This window comes from Pseudophryne corroboree, chromosome 5 (assembly GCF_028390025.1).
Source record: "Pseudophryne corroboree isolate aPseCor3 chromosome 5, aPseCor3.hap2, whole genome shotgun sequence".
Lineage (NCBI taxonomy): Eukaryota > Metazoa > Chordata > Amphibia > Anura > Myobatrachidae > Pseudophryne > Pseudophryne corroboree.
Genome location: NC_086448.1, coordinates 307178799 through 307198639, shown reverse-complemented (window position 1 = coordinate 307198639; position 19841 = coordinate 307178799). Strand labels below are relative to the sequence as shown.

Sequence of the window (19841 nt, the reverse complement as noted above, 5' to 3'; positions counted from 1 at the left end):
GATGTGGATCATCAAATCGACAGTGTCTAGGTCGACAACTATAGGTCGACAGTCACTAGGTCAACAGGGTCTGAAGGTCGACAGGGTTTCTAGGTCGACACGTGCTAGGTCGACAGGTCAAAAGGTCGACATGAGTTTTTCATGTTTTTTGGGTGTCGTTTTCTCCGTACAGTGACCGGTAAGCCCAATTAGTGCACCGTGTCCCCTCGTATGGCTCGCTTCGCTCGCCATGCTTCGGGCACGGTGCCTCGCTCTGCTACCGCTTCACTCGGCATAGATTACCGTTTCAATCGTAGTCCATGTGGATCGTTAAGTATGATAAAGTAAAAAAAAACAGAAAACAATTTGAAAAAACTCATGTTGACCTTTTGACTCGTCGACCTAGCACGTCGACCTATAAACCCTGTCGACCTTCAGACCCTGTCGACCTAGTGACTGTCGACCTATTGTGGTCGACCTAAACATTGTCAACCTAGACAGTGTCGATCTTCAGACCGGATCCCCTTTCATCACCTCCAGAAAACAGATTGCCTAATGATCATTCCATTTTCCAAATATTAACTGACACAACTGTTTTCCAGACCAATCACATTACTGAATGTTCCCTTGTATATGGCGGGTCACTTGTATATACCTGTATGGGCACAATGAATATGATCACAAATAACAATCATTGTTTATGAGTGGTTCGGTAGTTGTGAAGCAAAAATATGTTGGTGTGTCCATTCACAGTATCACAAACACTATCACATGGTAAGTAGTTACTAAGTCAACTTTGAGAATGTCTACACTGTAATGGCGACAGGTTAAGAATGTCAACATTTACAAAATGTTGACATTATGCATGTGTACATAATGAGCATTAGGGTTAGGCTGGAGTTACGGCTAGGCTGGTATTAGGATAAAACAGTACCGCTGACATCCTCACTGCTGATATACATAATGTTGACATAGTACACCACACCCTGCCAGACTAATTCACCTCACCTAATTTCTGAAATAAAATCCCACAGTCATATGCCTATCTGGATCCTGTTGGCAACAACTATTACCAGTCACATCTCATATCAGTACTAATGTTTGTCCATGGCTTTGCTCACGTGGATGTCTGTTATTGCTCAGCGGAACTAATTTTACAAAGACAGCAGTGTCATCTAATATTGTGATGTATATTTTATAGTGTACACATTGTTTCTATTGTAGGTCACTAAGCTATACAATAGTGAAAACACCATCTAAATTCATTCACCATTTTCTGTGTGATGCCGGAACGAACAGACAGACAAACAGACAAAAAAAATCTGATTTTTCTTTTTCCGTCTCCATAGTTCATAAACAGAAGTGTATTTCTCAAAAAAAATAAGAATTTACTTACCGATAATTCTATTTCTCATAGTCCGTAGTGGATGCTGGGGACTCCGTAAGGACCATGGGGAATAGCGGCTCCGCAGGAGACTGGGCACATCTAAAGAAAGCTTTAGGACTATCTGGTGTGCACTGGCTCCTTCCCCTATGACCCTCCTCCAAGCCTCAGTTAGGATACTGTGCCCGGACGAGCGTACACAATAAGGAAGGATTTTGAATCCCGGGTAAGACTCATACCAGCCACACCAATCACACCGTATAACCTGTGATCTGAACCCAGTTAACAGCATGATAACAGAGGAGCCTCTGAAAGATGGCTCACAACAATAATAACCCGATTTTTGTAACAATAACTATGTACAAGTATTGCAGACAATCCGCACTTGGGATGGGCGCCCAGCATCCACTACGGACTATGAGAAATAGAATTATCGGTAAGTAAATTCTTATTTTCTCTAACGTCCTAAGTGGATGCTGGGGACTCCGTAAGGACCATGGGGATTATACCAAAGCTCCCAAACGGGCGGGAGAGTGCGGATGACTCTGCAGCACCAAATGAGAGAACTCCAGGTCCTCCTCAGCCAGGATATCAATTTTGTAGAATTTAACAAACGTATTTGCTCCTGACCAAGTAGCTGCTCGGCAAAGTTGTAAAGCCGAGACCCCTCGGGCAGCCGCCCAAGATGAGCCCACCTTCCTTGTGGAGTGGGCATTTACAGATTTTTGGCTGTGGCAGGCCTGCCACAGAATGTGCAAGCTGAATTGTACTACAAATCCAACGAGCAATAGTCTGCTTAGAAGCAGGAGCACCCAGCTTGTTGGGTGCACACAGGATAAACAGCGAGTCAGATTTCCTGACTCCAGCCGTCCTGGAAACATATATTTTCAGGGCACTGACAACGTCTAGCAACTTGGAGGCCTCCAAGTCCCTAGTAGCCGCAGGCACCACCAATAGGTTGGTTCAGGTGAGACGCTGAAACCACCTTGGGGAGAAACTGAGGACGAGTCCTCAATTCCGCCCTGTCCGAATGGAAAATCAGATAAGGGCTTTTTCAGGATAAAGCCGCCAATTCTGACACGCGCCTGGCCCAGGCCAGGGCCAACAGCATGACCACTTTCCATGTGAGATATTTTAACTCCACAGATTTAAGTGGTTCAAACCAATGTGACTTTTGGAACCCAAAACTACATTGAGATCCCAAAGTGCCACTGGAGGCACAAAAGGAGGCTGTATATGCAGTACCCCTTTTACAAACGTTTGAACTTCAGGGACTGAAGCTAGTTCTTTTTGGAAGAAAATTGACAGGGCCGAAATTTGAACCTTAATGGACCCCAATTTCAGGCCCATAGACACTCCTGTTTGCAGGAAATGTAGGAATCGACCCAGTTGAATTTCCTCCGTCGGGCCTTACTGGCCTCGCACCACGCAACATATTTTCGCCAATTGCGGTGATAATGTTTTTGCGGTTACATCCTTCCTGGCTTTGATCAGGATAGGGATGACTTCATCCGGAATGCCTTTTTTCCTTCAGGATCCGGCGTTCAACCGCCATGCCGTCAAACGCAGCCGCGGTAAGTCTTGGAACAGACAGGGTCCTTGCTGGAGCAGGTCCCTTCTTAGAGGTAGAGGCCACGGATCCTCCGTGAGCATCTCTTGAAGTTCCGGTTACCAAGTCCTTCTTGGCCAATCCGGAACCATGTATATAATGCTTACTCCTCTCCATCTTATCAATCTCAGTACCTTGGGTATGAGAGGCAGATGAGGGAACACATACCCTGACTGGTACACCCACGGTGTTACCAGAGCGTCTACAGCTTATTGCCTGAGGGTCCCTGGACCTGGCGCAATACCTGTCGAGTTTTTAATCATGTGGAAGACTTCTGGGTGAAGTCCCCACTCTCCCGGGTGGAGGTCGTGCTGAGGAAGTCTGCTTCCCAGTTGTCCACTCCCGGAATGAATACTGCTGACAGTGCTATCACATGATTTTCCGCCCAGCGAAGAATCCTTGCAGCTTCTGCCATTGCCCTCCTGCTTCTTGTGCCACCCTGTCTGTTTACGTGGGTGACTGCCGTGATGTTGTCCGACTGGATCAACACCGGCTGACCTTGAAGCAGAGGTCTTGCTAAGCTTAGAGCATTGTAAATGTCCCTTAGCTTCAGGATATTTATGTGAAGTGATGTCTCCAGGCTTGACCATAAGCCCTGGATATTCCTTCCCTGTGTGACTGCTCCCCAGCCTCGCAGGATGGCATCCGTGGTCACCAGTACCCAGTCCTGAATGCCTAATCTGCGGCCCTCTAGAAGATGAGCACTCTGCAACCACCACAGGAGGGACACCCTTGTCCTTGGTGACAGGGTTATCCGCTGATGCATCTGAAGATGCGATCCGGACCATTTGTCCAGCAGGTCCCACTGGAAAGTTCTTGCGTGGAATCTGCCGAATGGGATTGCTTCGTAGGAAGCCACCATTTTACCCAGAACCCTTCTGCATTGATGCACTGAGACTTGGCTCGGTTTTAGGAGGTTCCTGACTAGCTCGGATAACTCCCTGGCTTTCTCCTCCGGGAGAAACACCTTTTTCTGGACTGTGTCCAGGATCATCCCTAGGAACAGAAGACACGTCGTCGGAACCAGGTGCGATTTTGGAATATTGAGAATCCAATCGTGCTGCCGCAACACTACCTGAGATAGTGCTACACCGACCTCCAACTGTTCCCTGGATCTTACCCTTATCAGGGAATTGTCCAAGGAAGGGATAACTAAAATTCACTTCCTTCGAAGGAATATCATCATTTCGGCCATTACCTTGGTAAAGACCCGGGGTGCCGTGTACCATCCATACGGCAGCGTCTGAACTGATAGTGACAGTTCTGTACCATAAACCTGAGGTACCCTTGGTGAGAAGGGTAAATTTTGACATGAAGGTAAGCATCCTTGATGTCCCGAGACATCATGTAGTCCCCTTCTTCCAGGTTCGCAATCACTGCTCTGAGTGACTCAATCTTGAATTTGAACCTCTGTACGTTAGTGTTCAAAGATTTTAGATTTAGAATCGGTCTCACCGAGCCGTCCGGCTTCGGTACCACAACAGTGTGGAATAATACCCCGTTCCCTGTTGCAGGAGGGGTATCTTGATTATCACCTGCTGGGAATACAGCTTGTGAATGGCTTCCAAAACTGTCTCCCTGTCAGAAGGAGACATCGGTAAAGCCGACTTTAGGAAACGGCGAGGGGGAGACGTCTCGAATTCTAATTTGTACCCCTGAGATATCACCTGAAGGATCCAGGGGTCTACTTGCGAGTGAGCCCACTGCGCGCTGAAATTCATTGAGACGGGCCCCCCACCGTGCCTGATTCTGCTTGTAAAGCCCCAGCGTATACTGAGGGCTTGGCAGAGGCGGGAGAGGGTTTCGGTTCCTGGGAACTGGCTGATTTCTGCAGCCTTTTTCCTCTCCCTCTGTCACGGGGCAGAAATGAGGAACCTTTTGCCCGCTTGTCCACGAAAAGACTGCGCCTGATAATACGGCGTCTTCTCATGTTGAGAGGCGACCTGGGGTACAAACGTGGAATTCCCAGCTGTTGCCGTGGCCACCAGGTCTAAAAGACCGACCCCAAATAACTCCTCCCTTAATAAAGCAATACTTCCAAATGCCGTTTGGAATACGCATCACCTGACCACTGACGTGTCCATAACCCTCTACTGGTAGAAATGGACAACGCGCTTAGACTTGATGCCAGTCGGCAAATATTCCGCTGTGCATCACGCATATATAAAAATGCATCTTTTAAATGCTCTATAGGCAAAAATATACTGTCCCTATCTAGGGTATCAATATTTTCAGTCAGGGAATCCGACCACGCCAACCCAGCACTGCACCTCCTGGCTGAGGCGATTGCTGGTCGCAGTATAACACCAGTATGTGTGTAAATACCTTTTAGGATACCCTCCTGCTTTCTATCAGCAGGATCCTTAAGGGCGGCCATCTCAGGCGAAGGTAGAGCCCTTACAAGCGTGTGAGCGCTTTATCCCCCCTAGGGGGTGTTTCCCAACGCACCCTAACCTCTGGCGGGAAAGGATATAATGCCAATAACATTTTAGAAATTATCCGTTGTTATCGGGGGAAACCCACGCATCATCACACACCTCATTTAATTTCTCAGATTCAGGAAAACTACAGGTAGTTTTTCCTCACCGAACATAATACCCCTTTTTTGGTGGTACTCGTATTATCAGAAATGTGTAAAACATTTTTCATTGCCTCAATCATGTAACGTGTGGCCCTACTGGAAGTCACATTCGTCTCTTCACCGTCGACACTGGAGTCAGTATCCGTGTCGGCGTCTATATCTGCCATCTGAGGTAACGGGCGCTTTAGAGCCCCTGACAGCCTATGAGACGTCTGGACAGGCACAAGCTGAGTAGCCGGCTGTCTCATGTCAACCACTGTCTTTTATACAGAGCTGACACTGTCACGTAATTCCTTCCAACAGTTCATCCACTCAGGTGTCGACCCCCTAGGGGGTGACATCACTATTACAGGCAATCTGCTCCGTCTCCACATCATTTTTCTCCTCATACATGTCGACACAAAAGTACCGACATACAGCACACACACAGGGAATGCTCTGATAGAGGACAGGACCCCACTAGCCCTTTGGGGAGACAGAGGGAGAGTTTGCCAGCACACACCAGAGCGCTATATATATACAGGGATAACCTTATATAAGTGTTTTTCCCCTTATAGCTGCTGTATAGTTAATACTGCGCCTAATTAGTGCCCCCCTCTCTTTTTTTAACCCTTTCTGTAGTGTAGTGACTGCAGGGGAGAGACAGGGAGCTTCCCTCCAACGGAGCTGTGAGGGAAAATGGCGCCAGTGTGCTGAGGAGATAGGCTCCGCCCCTTTTTCGCGGACTTTTCTCCTGCTTTTTTATGGATTCTGGCAGGGGTTAAATGCATCCATATAGCCCAGGAGCTATATGTGATGCATTTTTTTTTTTTTGCCATCCAAGGTGTTTTTATTGCGTCTCAGGGCGCCACCCCCAGCGCCCTGCACCCTCAGTGACCGAAGTGTGAAGTGTGCTGAGAGCAATGGCGCACAGCTGCAGTGCTGTGCGCTATCTTGTTGAAGACAAGACGTCTTCTGCCGCCGATTTTCCGGACCTCTTCTGCCTTCTGGCTCTGTAAGGGGGCCGGCGGCGCGGCTCTGGGACCCATCCAAGCTGGGCCTGTGATCGTCCCTCTGGAGCTAATGTCCAGTAGCCTAAGAAGCCCAATCCACTCTGCATGCAGGTGAGTTCGCTTCTTCTCCCCTTAGTCCCTCGATGCAGTGAGCTTGTTGCCAGCAGGTCTCACTGAAAATAAAAAACCTAATCTAAAACTTTCACTAAGAAGCTCAGGAGAGCCCCTAGTGTGCACCCTTCTCGTTCGGGCACAGAGATCTAACTGAGGCTTGGAGGAGGGTCATAGGGGGAGGAGCCAGTGCACACCAGATAGTCCTAAAGCTTTCTTTAGATGTGCCCAGTCTCCTGCGGAGCCGCTATTCCCCATGGTCCTTACGGAGTCCCCAGCATCCACTTAGGACGTTAGAGAAAATTGCTATGTGCAGACACAAACCTTACAGTTTTATTATATATAGATGTTAGTAAAATGAGTTATGGTCACTTAAAACATGTTATTTGATTTCCCAAAATGTATTATATTTGGGCAACTCATCATTCATAAGAAATAACATGATGGCATCCTTCTGAGCAAAGCGAAGGGTTTAATCTTATGTAATTAGCTGCACAAAATTCTATGTAGTAACACCCAAGAATGATGTATTTTTCTGTTCTGTATTTCTGATACATAAATTCACTAAATTAATAAGCAAGATGTAATTGACAACGTTAAGAGACCACTAAACAAGTAGCTTATTTTGTCTATCCCTCCACCCACCCACAGACAAACAAAACTTAGGACTGTTCGGAAGCGCAAAAAAGTCTATGGGACAGATTTAATTAGCCACATGGCTTACAGTGTGGATTGTCCTGTGTGGTAAATCCCAGAGGCTGCACAACCCAAATGCTTTGCGCAGTGTTCTGTAGTCTATTAATACTTTAGTTTCTTTCTTTTTTTTGGGAGGGGGGGGGGGGCGCATGCAAACGTAAAACACTTTAAGTCCTACTGTAAGTAAAGTGCCATACAGATAATAAGAATTTACTCACCGGTAATTCTATTTCTCGTAGTCCGTAGTGGATGCTGGGGACTCCGTAAGGACCATGGGGAATAGACGGGCTCCGCAGGAGACTGGGCACTCTAAAAGAAAGATTAGGTACTATCTGGTGTGCACTGGCTCCTCCCTCTATGCCCCTCCTCCAGACCTCAGTTAGGGAAACTGTGCCCGGAAGAGCTGACACTACAAGGAAAGGATTTGGAATCCCGGGTAAGACTCATACCAGCCACACCAATCACACCGTACAACTCGTGATAACTATACCCAGTTAACAGTATGAATAACAACTGAGCCTCACTGAACAGATGGCTCATAACAATAACCCTTTAGTTAAGCAATAACTATATACAAGTATTGCAGACAATCCGCACTTGGGACGGGCTCCCAGCATCCACTACGGACTACGAGAAATAGATTAACCGGTGAGTAAAATCTTATTTTCTCTGACGTCCTAGTGGATGCTGGGTACTCCGTAATTACCATGGGGATTATACCAAAGCTCCCAAACTGGCGGGAGAGTGCGGATGACTCTGCAGCACCGAATGAGCAAACTCAAGGTCCTCCTCAGCCAGGGTATCAAACTTGTAGAATTTTGCAAACGTGTTTGATCCCGACCAGGTAGCAGCAGGGCCGGCGCTTCCATTAGGCAGCTTTAGGCAGCTGCCTATGGGCGCCTGGACCTGAGGGGGCGGTACGCTGAGGCTGCCAGCCATGTAGCCCCCACGCAAAATCAGCAGCAGGGCACCCGGCGGCATAGACACTCATAGCAGGGCTGCGGGTAGTCCTGCAACGCTGCTAAGCCAACTGACAGGCAGCTGATGCACTACACGGTGTCCCGGGATCCACCAGCGATTTTCTTTCACTCACCACCGCTATGCAGTGTGAGCAGAGAGGTAGTTTCCCCCTCGGCCAGTCCCGTGTTCCTTACCTCTCTGCCGGGCAGCTCCATAGCCTACTGTACTGCTTGATGGGTTTTTTTTAAAGGGGCGTGGCCACACCTCCGTGATTAGGCCACGCCCCCGAGTATGCTAGGTTCTCGTGGTCTGTCTGTTGTTCTGCTGCCTGGCATGGCTACTCTTTCGGAGACTGACTCCTGTGATCTGAGCTGCATGGAGGTTACTACTGTGCTAGTGGTGTGTATGTCTCAGTATGAGTGTGTGTGTGTGTGTGTGTGTGTGTGTGTGTGTGTGTGTGTCTCAGTATGAGCGTATGGGTGCCTCTGCCTCAGTGTGTGTGTGTCTCTCAATATCAGTGTGTGTGTGTGCCTCAATGTGTGTGTGTGTCTCTGTGTTAGTGTGTGTGTGCCTCAGTATGAGTGTACGTGTGCCTCTGCCACAGTATGAGTGTACGTGTGTGTGTTTCTTTATCACTGTGTGTGTCTCAGTATGAGTGCGTGTGCCTCTGCGTCAGTATGAGTGTCAGTGTGTCTCAGTTTGAGTGTGTGTGTGTGCTTCTGCCGCAGTATGAGTGTCAGTGTGTCTCAGTTTCACTGTATGTGTCTCAGTATCAGTGGGTGTGTGCCTCTGCCTCAGTATGAGTGTCAGCGTGTGTCTCAGTATCACTGTGTGTGTCTTAGTATGAGTGTGTGTGTGTCTCAGTATCACTGTGTGTGTCTCAGTATCAGTGGGTGTGTGCCTCTGCCTCAGTATGAGTGTCAGCGTGTGTCTCAGTATCACTGTGTGTGTCTTAGTATGAGTGTGTGTGTGTCTCAGTATCACTGTGTGTGTCTCAGTATGAGTGTGTGTGTGTCTCAGTATCACTGTGTGTGTCTCAGTATGAGTGTGTGTGCCTCTGCCTCAGTATGAGTGTGTCTCAGTATGAGTGTGTGTGCCTCTTCCTCAGTATGAGTGTCAGTGTGTGTCTCAGTATCACTGTGTGTGCATCAGTATGAGTGTATGTGTGCCTCTGCCTCAGTATGAGTCAGTGTGTGTGTGTGTGTGTGTGTGTGTCTCAGTATCACTGTGTGTGTGTGTGTGTGTGTGTGTGTGTGTGTGTGTGTGTTAGTATGAGTGTATGTGTGTTTCTGCCTCAGTATGAGTGTCAGCGTGTGTGTGTGTGTGTGTGTGTGTGTGTGTGTCTTAGTATGAGTGTGTGTGTGCCTCAGTATGAGTATATGTGTGCCTCTGCCTCAGTATGAGTGTCAGTGTGTGTGTCGCAGTATCACTGTGTGTGTGTCTCAGTATCACTGTGTGTGTGTGTGTCTCAGTATGAGTGTGTGTGTGTCTCAGTATGAGTGTGTGTGTGTCTCAGTACAACTGTGTGTGTGTGTGTGTGTGTGTGTCTCAGTATGAGTGTGTGTTTCAATATGTGTGCCTATGCCTCAGTATGAGTGTCAGTGTGTGTCTCAGTATCACTGTGTGTGTCTCAGTATGAGTGTGTGTGCGCCTCTGCCTCAGTATGAGCAGGGGTTAAAGTGGGCCGGAACGGGGCGGAACTGCGTTCCGGCAGTTCTAATTGGAGGCGGAACCAGTTCCGCCTCCGCCCGCCCACCATAACTATTCACAGGCAGCCTAAGTACTGAGTAATCGGCCTCGCCTCACACTACAGCCAAACTGCTGCTGCTGCCCTGCCTCCACCGCCCGCCCATAACATCCTGCCTGTCAGTCTCACTCACGCACACTGTCCGCGCTGAGTGACCCCTCTTGTCTCCGCCTCTCGCTGGCTTCGGGCACGGGCTTCACTATACACCGCCCATTGATACCGTGGACACCCATGTCACGTGTATCAATGATGTGGTGGTGGGTGGACGGCACTGGTGGGAATGAATGAATTTGCCCGCCCTGCCTCCTCCAAACCCTGTTCCGCCGGCCTGTAAGAGGCTGTCATCACACAGATCTGCATTTACAGTCTACAGGCAGCAGAAGAGCCGCCCTTACTGTGTACCCAGGCACGCGGACACTGTGGACTTGGAGGTAGGACAAGACTCAATCTATAATGTAATTTAAAAAAAAAACCCATGCAATAGCACTGTAATATTTTATTTTATTTATTTATATAATATACCTAAGTCTCAAACTGCCTATGTAATGAAGTCTATGATAAATAATAAATGTTTATAGCCCTCATGCAACAAGGGACGCAGAAATCCAGAAATCTCAAACAGATGATTTTCGAACTTCTGCGCATGCGCAACGGCGACGAAATTTCAGAGTGCGATCACATCCCGTAAGGATACGATTGCACAATGATCGACAGTGGCGGGCGGCAAGGGGGCAGCAACACAGCATTTTGGGGAGTGGTCCGGACCATTTTCTGGGCAGCTGCGTGACGTCACACACAGCCACTGCGAAGGAAAAGATGGCAGCGGTGCACTTATGCAGGGGGTCTACCCTTATTCTCGGTTTTGCAATGCTTGCTGTGCACCTTGCTAGCGGACTACTTTGTAGGGGTACTACTTTGTAGTAATGCATGAAATGTACTTACAGTAAACGTGCACACACGGAACAATTTGTCCAATGATCGGGGCATTCCCGATCGGTTGGACGACCAACCGTTCGCATATATAAATGATATTGTGCATGGCGCGCTCTCATGGGGTCGTCCATCGCTTCCCTTGATCTTACTGCATGTTCAAAAGATCAGAGAAAGCAGCTGCCGATCCCATGCAGCACTATGTTGAGTTGGGGTGGGAGCGGCATAGCTGGCAGTCATGCACTGGATCGCTCCGTGTCTATGGCCGCCTGATATATCAGCCCGAGGAGCGCCCGATGCATCGGTGGGTACACATCGTACCGTGTATACCCACCATAAGAGTTTCTTAATATTTGTTTTGGGTTAAAGTGAGCTGGAACAGGACGGAACTGCGTTCGGTCAGTTCCACTTGGAGACGGAATGCAGTTCCGCCTCACCTCACCCGATGTGTTCTGGTGCCGCAGGGAGATGCTGGGCGCCCACTGAGATCGTGTTATCAGTGGCGTCCTGCTCTCCCTGCACAACGGAAGCTGGCGGCAGGAGCTCACTACGGAGCTCCTGCTTTCGGCCCTCGGATCTGTCAATGCCCGCTATGAGAGAGACGTCATGACGTCTCTCTCATAGTGCTGGGGAGCCGGATGCCAGGAGCATCACAGCGGTCGGACGCGGGAGTGGGGCTTGGTAAGTATGGTGTTTTTTTTAAACATGTGTGACTACTACGGGGGGACTAAACTACAAGGGGCTTAAACTACTGGGGGCATTACTACTTAGGGCAACCTGCTGGGGGCAAACTACATGGGGCTAAACTACAAGGGGGCAAGCTACTGGGGGCATTACTACTTGGGGCAAACTACTGGGGTCAAACTACATGGGGCTAAACTACAGGGGCGCATTACTACTGGGGGCATAACTACAGGGGCGCATTACTACGGGGGGCATAACTACAGGGGCATTACTACTTGGGGCAAACTACATGGGGCTAAACTACTGGGGGGCATAACTACTGGGGGCATTACTACTTGGGGCAAACTACATGGGGCTAAACTACAGGGGCATTACTACAGGCTACATTACTACTGAGGGCAATACTACACAGGGGCATTACCATTAAGGGCATTACTAATGGGGGCACTACTAATGAGGGCATTGTAAAGGGGGCACTTCATAAGGGGAATCACTCCTGGGGACATAAGGGGCACTACTACTGGGGGCATTGCATAAGGGGCACCACTACTATGGGCTATATATAAGGGGCACTACCACTGTGGGCACTACCACTACAGTGGACATTGCATAAGGAGCACTACTACTGTGGGCATTGTAAAAGGGGCGCTACTGCTGTGGGCATTGTGTATTACGGGGTGCTACTACTGTGGGCATTATGTGTATTACGGGTGCTATTACTGTGGGCATTATTACTATTGTGTGACCACGCCCCTTTCTTTGTAGACCACGCCCCTTTTGGGGGGGCGCGCAATACCTTTATTGCATGGGCGCCGTGGGGAGGCAGCGTGAGTTCCACCACCTCTCTAAGACCACTTTAAGCACTGAGTATGAGTGTCAGTGTGAGTGTATCTTAGTCTCAGTGTGTGTGTGTGTCTCAGTTTCAGTATGAGTGTCAGTGTGTGTCAGTATCACTGTATGTATCAGTATGAGTATATGTGTGCCTCTGCCTCAGTATGAGTGTCAGTGTGTGTGTGCCTCACTATGAGTGTATGTGTGCCTCTGCTTCAGTATAAGTGTCAGTGTGTGTGTGTGTCTCAGTCTCAGTATGAGTGTGTGTGCCCCAGTATGAGTGTATGTGTGCCTCTGCCTCAGTATGAGTGTCAGTGTGTGTGTGTGTCTCAGTATCACTGTGTATGTGTCTCAGTATGAGCGTGTGTGCGTGCCTCAGTATGAGTGTGTGTGTGCCTCTGCCTCAGTATGAGTGTCAGTGTGTGGGCCTCAGTGTGAGTGATTCTGTGTGTGTGTCATAGGGCTCACTGGGAAACATCCAGTACCTGTATTGCTATACCTCACACTCTGACTCTGTTAGTTACAGAAGTTCACTGCACACATACTGTATCACTACAGGCCTGCAGTTGGTGAAGGTACAGGCAGATTCAGTGGCAGCACAGAGCACACACACACCCTCCCCCCCCCCCTGCTGTTTAGGAGGATAATTTTATATTATTTTTGTAATTTTTAATACAGCAACAGGTGGGCTGTACTGGTGCATTGTGGGGGGGTGTGGGGGGGCGCGGTGGCAGGATGTCATATACCCCCCCCCAGCCTGCTCCGTCACTTATGTCCTTTGCTGCCTCATCTACAGGAAGTGCCCTGGTAGTCCAGTGGTTTATGCATCTGCAGCCTAATCCCACTGTCACTGTGGGACCAGCACCAGCATGTGATACTACTACAAACTTTTTTTTTTACTTTGTCCTACAGAGCTACGGAACACCTGTAGGTTCATAGGCTGTGATGGATGCTGGCTGATTGCTTCTCCATCTGACAGTTTCTCTTCCTTGCAAGTAGGTAGTGGAGTTTTTTTTTCCACGTGTCACCTGTAGCTGATGTGAAACTACATTTCCCAGTATGCCCTGCTTCTTTTTGGCGGGATGTGCTGGGACTCATAGTTCCACATTGGCTGGGGGTGCCACATTTCCCTATATTTGCAACATAAAAACTGTGTGTTAATGAACCAACATAGGTATATCACCAGATATATATTGTATGGCTGAACAAGACATCCGTACCTGCTGCTCAGAAAACGTATTTGTCAGATTGTCGTGTTCTATTTTTTTGCCATATATTAGTACTGAAATCTAACTGCACACACTAAACAAATGTACTGCCCGACAATGCTCAGAAACCCGACGCCGGAATCCCAAGACTCAACATACCGAATGTAAGTATGCCGGAAGGGTTACAGTTAGGCCATACCTCCCAACTGTCCCGATTTTCGCGGGACAGTCCCGTTTTTTGGGGACTGTCCCGCTGTCCCACCCGCGGGCCGCAGTGTCCCGCGGTTGGGGGGGCAGTTGGGAGGCTCTGTCTGTCGCTGCCCTGCTTAGCAGAGCAGCGTTGAATAGACCCTTTTTCGGGAGCGCGCGTCTCTTTGAGGAGACACAAAGTTGGGAGGTATGAGTTAGGCTGTGGGGAGTAGGGGGATAGGGTTAGGCACCAGGGGGAGGGTTAGAGTTAGGTTGCAGGGGTGGGGGGTGGGGGGAGTTAGGGTTAGACTGCAGGAAGGGGAGGGGTGGAGGGTTAGCACACTTTCCAACGAGGTGTTGGGATTCTAAGCGGCAGGGTCCCTTTCCCAACCTGCTGTAGGGTGTATTCTCTATACAGCCTGCAACAATTTTTATACGTTACAATCCAATCGGCGGGACAGTGGCATAGGGTAAGCATTACTGCCTCAGAGCACTCAAGTCATGAGGTCAATTCCTGGTCATGGCCTGTCTGTGTGGAGTTTGCATGTTCTTTTTATGTTTGTGTGGGTTTCCTCTGGGTATTCCTGTTTCCTCCCACACTCCAAAAACACATGGGAAGGTTATGTGGAATTGTCTGTGTGTGTTTGTATTTTAGGGAATATCACTCTCATTCCAGTGGGACAGGGAGTGATACGAAATCTGATGTTCTGTGCAAATTAGTGGCACTATCTAAGTAAACAGTAACAATAGTTTTGATATTTTAAGATAGGGCCTTGCACACATGTTGGAGAAGCCATCACATTTTCCCTTTGTACTTAGCAGGAGCACATTCATTTGCTGTTCTGTCAATAATAAATGGGTAAAAGCAAATTATGTACTGGGGAGCATTGTGGGATTTTTCCTGTCAGGGCAAATGTGTGTGTTTTTTATTCTGTGGAGGACAAAGTGTTTTTTTCTTTTTTCCTGAAAGGGGCCAGTGTGTTTGGTATTATTTTTCCTGTGGATGCCAATGTGTTTTATTTTTTCCTGTGGTGCCCAATGGGGGTGGTGTTAGGGGGGGGGGGAGGCTGAAGTTTTGCCTAGGGTGCCGAGAAACCTTGCACCGGCCCTGGGTAGCAGCTCGGCAAAGTTGTAAAGCCGAGACCCCTCGGGCAGCCGCCCAAGAAGAGCCCACCTTCCTCGTGGAATGGGCTTCGACTGATTTAGGATGCAGCAGTCCAGCCGCAGAATGTGCAAGTTGAATCGTGCAACAGATCCAGCGAGCAATAGTCTGCTTAGAAGCAGGAGCACCCAGCTTGTTGGGTGCATGCAGGATAAACAGCGAGTCAGTTTTTCTGACTCTAGCCGTCCTGGAAACATAGATTTTCAGGGCCCGGACTACATCCAGCAGCTTGGAAGCCTCCAAGTCCCGAGTAGCCGCAGGCACGACAATAGGTTGGTTCAAATGAAACGCTGATACCACCTTAGGGAGAAATTGGGGACGAGTCCTCAATTCTGCCCTGTCCATATGGAAGATCAGATAGGGGCTTTTACATGACAAGGCCGCCAATTCTGACACACGCCTAGCCGAAGCCAAGGCCAAAAGCATGACCACTTTCCACGTGAGATATTTCAACTCCACGGTCTGAAGTGGCTCAAACCAATGTGATTTTAGGAAATCCAACACAACGTTGAGATCCCAAGGTGCCACTGGAGGCACAAAAGGGGGCAGAATATGCAGCACTCCCTTAACAAACGTCTGAACTTCAGGCAGTGAAGCCAGTTCTTTTTGAAAGAAAATAGACAGGGCCGAAATCTGGACTTTAATGGATCCCAATTTTAGGCCCATAGTCACACCTGACTGTAGGAAGTGCAGAAATCGACCCAGCTGAAATTCTTCTGTTGGGGCCTTCATAGCCTCACACCAAGCAGCATATTTTCGCCATATGCGGTGATAATGTTTTGCTGTCAGATCCTTCCTAGCTTTTATCAGCGTAGGAATGACTTCAACCGGAATGCCCTTCTCCATCAGGATCCGGCGTTCAACCGCCATGCCGTCAAACGCAGCCGCGGTAAGTCTTGGAACAGACAGGGCCCCTGCTGTAGCAGGTCCTGTCGGAGCGGCAGAGGCCAAGGGTCCTCTGAGATAATTTCTTGTAGTTCCGGGTACCAAGTCCTTCTTGGCCAATCCGGAACGATGAGTATAGTTCTTACTCCTCTCTTTCTTATTATCCTCAGTACCTTTGGTATGAGAGGAAGAGGAGGGAACACATAAACCGACTGGTACACCCACGGTGTCACTAGAGCGTCCACAGCTATCGCCTGAGGGTCCCTTGACCTGGCGCAATATCTTTTTAGCTCTTTGTTGAGGCGGGACGCCATCATGTCCACCTGTGGCCTTTCCCAACGATTTACAATCAGCTGGAAGACTTCTGGATGAAGTCCCCACTCTCCCGGGTGGAGGTCGTGCCTGCTGAGGAAGTCTGCTTCCCAGTTGTCCACTCCCGGAATGAACACTGCTGACAGTGCTATCACGTGATTTTCCGCCCATCTGAGAATCCTTGTGGCTTCTGCCATCGCCATCCTGCTTCTTGTGCCGCCCTGTCGGTTTACATGGGCGACCGCCGTGATGTTGTCTGACTGAATCAGCACCGGCTGGTTTAGAAGCAGGGGTTTTGCTTGACTTAGGGCATTGTAAATGGCCCTTAGTTCCAGAATATTTATGTGTAGGGAAGCTTCCTGACTCGACCATTGTCATTGGAAGTTTCTTCCCTGAGTGACTGCCCCCCAACCTCGGAGGCTTGCATCCGTGGTCACCAGGACCCAGTCCTGTATGCCGAATCTGCGGCCCTCGAGTAGATGAGCACTCTGCAGCCACCACAGCAGAGACACCCTGGCCCTCGGGGACAGGGTGATCAGCCGATGCATCTGAAGATGCGATCCGGACCACTTGTTTAACAGATCCCACTGAAAGATCCGTGCATGGAATCTGCCGAATGGAATTGCCTCGTAAGAAGCTACCATCTTTCCCAGGACTCGCGTGCAATGATGCACCGACACCTGTTTTGGTTTTAGGAGGTCTCTGACCAGAGATGACAACTCCTTGGCCTTCTCCTCCGGGAGAAACACCTTCTTCTGTTCTGTGTCCAGAATCATACCCAGGAACAGCAGACGCGTCGTAGGAACCAGCTGCGACTTTGGGATATTCAGAATCCAGCCGTGTTGTTGTAGCACTTCCTGAGATAGTGCTACTCCGACCAACAACTGCTCCCTGGACCTCGCCTTTATAAGGAGATCGTCCAAGTACGGGATAATTATAACTCCCTTCTTTCGAAGGATTATCATCATTTCGGCCATTACTTTGGTAAATACTCTCGGTGCCGTGGACAGACCAAACGGCAACGTCTGGAATTGGTAATGGCAGTCCTGTACCACAAAACGGAGGTACACCTGGTGAGGTGGGTAAATGGGGACATGTAGGTAAGCATCCTTGATGTCCAGTGATACCATGTAATCCCCCTCTTCCAGGCTTGCAATAACCGCCCTGAGCGATTCCATTTTGAACTTGAACTTCCTTATATAAGTGTTCAAGGATTTCAAATTTAGAATGGGTCTCACCGAACCGTCTGGTTTCGGTACCACAAACATTGTGGAATAGTAACCCCGTCCCTGTTGAAGGAGGGGAACTTTTATTATCACCTGCTGGAGGTACAGCTTGTGAATTGCCGCCAGTACTACCTCCCTGTCCTGGGGAGTAGCTGGCAAGGCTGATTTGAGGTAACGGCGAGGGGGAGACGTCTCGAATTCCAGCTTGTATCCCTGAGATACCACTTGTAGAACCCAGAGATCCACCTGTGAGCGAACCCACTGGTCGCTGAAGTTTCGGAGACGGGCCCCCACCGCACCTGGCTCCACATGTGGAGCCCCAGCGTCATGCGGTGGACTTAGTGGAAGCAGGGGAGGATTTTTGTTCTTGGGAACTGGCTGTATGGTGCAGCTTTTTCTCTCTACCCCTGCCTCTGGGCAGAAAGGACGCGCCTCTAACCCGCTTGCCTTTCTGAGGCTGAAAGGACTGTACTTGATAATACGGTGCTTTCTTAGGCTGTGAGGGAACCTGAGGTAAAAAAGTCGACTTCCCAGCTGTTGCTGTGGATACGAGGTCCGAAAGACCGTCCCCAAACAATTCCTCACCCTTATAAGGCAAAATTTCCATGTGCCTTTTAGAATCAGCATCACCCGTCCACTGCCGAGTCCATAATACTCTCCTGGCAGAAATGGACATCGCATTAATTCTAGATGCCATCCGGCAAATGTCCCTCTGTGCATCTCTCATATATAAGACTACGTCTTTAATATGCTCTATGGTTAGCAATATAGTGTCCCTGTCAAGGGAATCAATGTTATCAGACAGGGAATCAGACCACGCTGCTGCAGCACTGCACATCCACGCTGAAGCAATAGCAGGTCTCAGTATAGTACCTGAGTGTGTATATACAGACTTCAGGATAGCCTCTTGCTTTCTATCTGCAGGCTCCTTTAAGGCGGCCGTATCCTGAGACGGCAGTGCCACCTTTTTTGATAAGCGTGTGAGCGCTTTGTCCACCTTAGGGGATGTCTCCCAGCGTAACCTATCCGTTGGCGGGAAAGGGTAGGTACGCCATTAGTAACCGCTTAGAAATTACTAGTTTCTTATCTGGGGAACCCCACGCTTCTTCACACAATTCGTTTAACTCATCAGATGGGGGAAAAGTCACTGGCTGCTTTTTCTCCCCAAACATAATACCCTTTTTTGTGGTAACCGGGTTAATGTCAGAAATGCGCAACACATTTTTTATTGCCGTAATCATGCATCGGATGGCCCTAGTGGATTGTATATTTGTCTCATCCTCGTCGACACTGGAGTCAGACTCCGTGTCGACATCTGTGTCCGCCATCTGAGGTAGCGGGCGTGTTTGAGCCCCTGACGGCCTCTGAGATGCCTGGGCAGGCGCGGGCTGAGATGCCGGCTGTCCCAAAGCTGCGTCATCGAACCTTTTATGTAAGGAGTTGACACTGTCGGTTAATACCTTCCACATATCCATCCACTCAGGTGTCGGCCCCGCAGGGGGCGACATCACACTTATCGCACCTGCTCCGCCTCCACGTAAGCGTCTCCTCATCAAACATGTTGACGCAGCCGTACCGACACACCACACACACACAGGGAATGCTCTGACTGAGGACAGGACCCCACAAAGTCCTTTGGGGAGACAGAGAGAGAGTATGCCAGCACACACCACAGCGCTATATAATCAGGGATGTACACTAACACAAAGTGATTTTTCCCTATAGCTGCTTTACATATACAATTTGCGCCTAAATTTAGTGCCCCCCCTCTCTTTTTTACCCTTTGAGCCTGGAAACTGCAGGGGAGAGCCTGGGGAGCTGTCTTCCAGCGGAGCTGTGAAGAGGAAATGGCGCCAGTGTGCTGAGGGAGATAGCCCCGCCCCCTTCTCGGTGGACTTCTCCCGCTCTTATATTTATATTATTTGCAGCCCAGGGCGCCCCCCCCCAGCGCCCTGCACCCATCAGTGACCGGAGTGTGTGGTGTGCATGGGTAGCAATGGCGCACAGCTGCAGTGCTGTGCGCTACCTTAATGAAGACCGAAGTCTTCAGCCACCGATTTTCAGGATGTTCTTCTTTCTTCTGGCTCTGCAAGGGGGACGGCGGCGCGGCTCCGGGACCGGACGATCGTGGACGGGCCCAGTGTTCGATCCCTCTGGAGCTAATGGTGTCCAGTAGCCTTAGAAGCCCAAGCTAGCTGCAAGCAGGTAGGTTCGCTTCTCTTCCCTCAGTCCCTCGTAGCAGTGAGTCTGTTGCCAGCAGATCTCACTGAAAATAAAAAACCTAACAAATACTTACTTTACTAGAAGCTCAGGAGAGCCCCTAGTGTGCAACCAGCTCGGGCCGGGCACAGATTC

The 19841-nt window shown here is 49.3% G+C and overlaps 1 protein-coding gene across 6 annotated transcripts in view; it reads right to left on the bottom strand.

The window, feature by feature from the left end:
• Positions 1-19841, bottom strand: part of LOC134927671 (cytochrome c oxidase assembly factor 1 homolog) — a 386285-nt gene that overhangs the window by 133923 nt on the left and 232521 nt on the right. Inside the window, exon 1 of one of the 6 annotated variants that reach the window (XM_063922461.1) lies at positions 8507-8551. The exons of the other annotated variants lie outside the window; for them this stretch is intronic. The gene's annotated coding sequence lies outside the window, so the exon portion shown is untranslated. Of the gene's footprint in view, positions 1-8506; positions 8552-19841 lie in introns of those variants that run through there. 6 annotated transcript variants of the gene reach the window in all.